General features: G+C 38.4%; 1 pseudogene; it reads left to right on the forward strand.

Moving 5' to 3' along the window:
• The first annotated feature begins 855 nt into the window (after positions 1-855).
• On the forward strand, positions 856-2,731 carry LOC149175496 (cytochrome P450 86B1 pseudogene; annotated as a pseudogene).
• The last annotated feature ends 1,218 nt before the right edge of the window (positions 2,732-3,949 follow it).

A 3,949-nucleotide genomic window follows, 5' to 3' on the forward strand; every position in this document is an offset into this window, starting at 1 on the left:
CCTTAACCAAATCTTAACAATGTGACTAATCCAAAAAACAATCTCATTAATAATTTATCATTATTAATATGATTAATATAAATAATATATCCATCCTTAGTAATATAGTTATACAATTACCTTATATATCATATTTATTTATTAATGTCATAATATAACATCTACTTTTTTATTCATATTATTCTCAATTCCTTTTAGAATATTCCAACTTACTTTTCCATTTTTTATTTATTGGACAGTTCAACGGTCTTAGACTTGATCTACCTGTCTTATCTTGGTCTTCAATAACTTTTTCTGCCATCACATTTAATGATTTCGACTTTTCCCATTCTCGTTGAAGTGGGCGTTCCTACGTTTTTAAAATTTTCTCATCCACACCATGGTTCCACTCTTGTTTTCTGTCATGCCATTGAATGATTTCAATGTTTCCGGGCTGTTCATTTAAACTTCAGTTAGAGAGGCGATGTTGCTCTGACAAAACTTGTACTTCTTGGTCTTTCGTGTCTCGGGGCTTTTGGGCCTAAGGTTCCGGCCCATAATTAATGGGATCTCAGTCACACAAATATTTTAGAGCGCGGAATCGTTTATATCGAAATTAAACAGCCATTGCCACTTATGGCCATTCAAGTTTGTAGCGCCATGTAATAAACATCACCAATCAGAACTCAACCGTCCAAAGCGCAATCGAATAGCGGGCGACCGAAAAAAGTGAAGTCATGTGAAGCCATAATCTCCTCACATGGGTGTATAAAACGAGATATGCTCTCTAACTGTATTAGATGCTACATGCAATCAGAGAAATTAAATGCCAAGCCCACCTTTTTTTAGGTTAAATACCCCCTCCCTTTCACTTGCTACTTCACATGTTGTATAATGCCATCGAAGTTTCTAGGGCAAAGAAGAAGAATGATACAGTTAGTGTCTAGTAACTCTGCCGCCTTCTTGGGCTTAGCAGTATGTATTTGCTGTGTAATTTTCGTCTCCATGACCATTAGGAGAGTTCCCATACAATGGCCTGTTGTAGGAATGCTTCCATCCTTGTTTCTGCATCTCGTTCTCAACGATACCTATGATTGGCTGTCACAAACTCTGAACAAATGTGGGGGCACCTTCGTGTTCCGAGGGCCATCCGCTAAAAGTTCTGCGGTCATCACCAGCGACCCTGCAAACGTGGAATACATACAGAAAACGAAGTTCTCCAGTTTTCCCAAGGGTCCAACATTCACTAGGGCGTTCAGAGATTTTCTGGGGGACGGGATTTTAAACGCCGACGGGCACACATGGGCGTTGCAGAGGAAGATGGCCGTGTCGGAATTCAATTCTTCAGCCAGTCTTGGTCACGTGATCGAGTCCCTGCAACAGTCTGTGCCCGGGCGGTTGATGCCGATACTGGACGATGCCTGTTCCAGGTGTGCTGTCATTGATCTTCAGGAGCTTTTCATGCGTTTTACTTTTGATAATATCTGTAATAGAACATTTGGCGTGGAGCCCGGTTGTTTGAATCCCGGGCTTCCTAACGTTCCCTTTGCCAAGGCGATAGAGGTAGCGGCGGAGTCAACTGCACTTCGATTTGTGACGCCAAAGTTTGTGCGGAGATTCATGAAACGTTTAGGAATGGGAATCGACATGGAATTGCAAGGGTCTTTAAAGATTATTGACGAGTTTGTGATGGAGATCATTTGTTCCCGAAGGAAAGAGTTTATAAGCGCTGGAGCCGATTACATGTTGCCGGAGGACTTGCTGTCTGTGTTCATGAAATCCCGAGATGAGCATGGGTTCTTGTATTCTGAAAAATTCCTGCGAGACGTTTGCGTAAATTTTATCTTTGCGGGTCGTGACACAACGTCTGTAGCACTCTCCTGGTTCTTCTGGCTGCTCCTCCAACACCCCAAAGTCGAAGACAAGATCGTGGAAGAAATTCACAGCATTTTGGACGCGAGATCGAACCCAAAAAAGGACGATAACGATCCAATTCGTTTCAGCAAAGAGGAACTGAAACAAATGCATTATATGCACGCATGTCTTTCGGAGACCATAAGGCTTTACCCTCCCCTGCCCATCGAGAGAAAACAAGTCTCGGAGGACGTGGTGTTGCCAGACGGCACGGCAATTAAGAAAGGGACTGTCATATTTTACATCATTTACGCCATGGGACGGATGGAAAGCATTTGGGGCAAAGACTGTATGGAATTCAAACCAGAGAGGTGGCTCAATAAAGGTGTTTTTCTGAGCCACCCTGCTCCTAAGTTCGCTGTCTTTAATGGAGGTCCTCGGCTGTGCATGGGAAAAGAATTCTCCTACCTGCAAATGAAATACGTAGCGGCATCCATGTTGTGTCGGTTTAAGGTTAGAAGTGTTGATAGTATTAAACGTGTGAAATCTAAGCTTGGGGTGACTCTTTACATGAAAGGCGGTTTGAAGGTGACGTTGAGTGCCAGGCGAATTAATAGAATGAATACATGATGTCTATAGATCCCTTATCAAAGTGTCTGGAAGTCTTAAATTCTGCTACTGGTCAGATTTGTGGCTGTCTCGTTTTTCGATAAACGATGTCGTGCTCGTCTGTGGTGACCGATAATGTAGCTATTTGTCTTGAATAGGTTAATTCTCTGGTGTAAGCAGTGTTTGCAATTATTATATGTTCGAGGTTTGTATTAATTAGTCCGTGTCATAATTTTGTACTCAAAGTGTATCAATGTGTATATCAATTAATATTGAGTAGTTTAATTAAGTGTATGGCTGTCTCGCTTTTCTTTGTATATTGTTTTGAATTGTTGATGTCTACCACCTTTAACTTATATGCTTATATGTGACATGTCAACTTAATCCAAATAAAAATCTTAATGGTCCTGATTATGAAGTCTCATCGAAAATGATAATTACCTTAAATACTAAGCCTAGAGAGATAGTCCAGAACATGTAATTTTATTAAATTTACACAACTCCCTGCTTTAATATATCGAAGGAAATAGCACAATGCTTAATTTTCTCTAATAGTCTAGACCTAGATGGTCTCCATTGGAATTTACTAAAGCTGCCAAAGCTCTCGAAGATTGGAAGTTGTTTTCCCATATCAATTCGGCCTGAGAGGCATCATCCTTAAATGAGTTGTAAATGGAAATGCTTATTATTGCATTTACATTAAGGCACTAGTAAAATGATTTTTTCGTTAAAGTTAATAGAAAAAATATATTATTCCTATGTATTAGAGTTATATTACATTTTTTTTAAGAGAGTGTTGTTTCAATAAATCTGAGTTGTATCGACATAGGAAGTGTGTAGTAACTTACATTATTATTATAAATATGGTACCCTATTGTGTGTTTAGAGATGGATAAGATCTAATAAATATTTCTCCAAGAGAGTTTGGTTTGGTGAAATAGATCGCTAACTCTACAATATAAAGTTGATTGCTTGCGTGTTCTCAAATTGGCACCAACCTTGATATTGGACAAAGTAAGAGGATTTTTGTTAATTTGGTCAAAGATTCAAGATATCTACCACTATGTATGGTTGAGTGTAGATGGTCCTATTCAAGAATTAAGGTTTTTGCTCGGGACAAAACAAGCTCATAAGATAAGATGGATGTGAAATGATATAAGGTGATCCAGTGAGTTTACATATAGATCAACGTCCTATAGTTATAATAATTTTTTTCCCAAAAAAAATGTAAATTTGGCCAACAACATATAGATCAACGTCCTATAGTTATAATATTTTTTTCCCCAAAAAAAATGCAAATTTGGCCAACAATTTCATGTTGATAGAAATGCCCCACAATTTAGATAGTGGAACCCAAAGGCAATTGTTTCTCTTGATTGGTCTAAAGGACACGTATGGATAATAGAATTGAATGTTCCTATTAGAAAATGGACTGAATACAAGTTCATATATTTTATTTTTTTTCTAAATTAAGCTAATTCTATTAAAGTAAGAAAACTATCATACA

The sequence above is a fragment of the Pinus tabuliformis genome, chromosome 4_1 (assembly GCF_031772625.1).
Source record: "Pinus tabuliformis cultivar Carrire ecotype Pingquan chromosome 4_1, CPIR1, whole genome shotgun sequence".
Lineage (NCBI taxonomy): Eukaryota > Viridiplantae > Streptophyta > Pinopsida > Pinales > Pinaceae > Pinus > Pinus tabuliformis.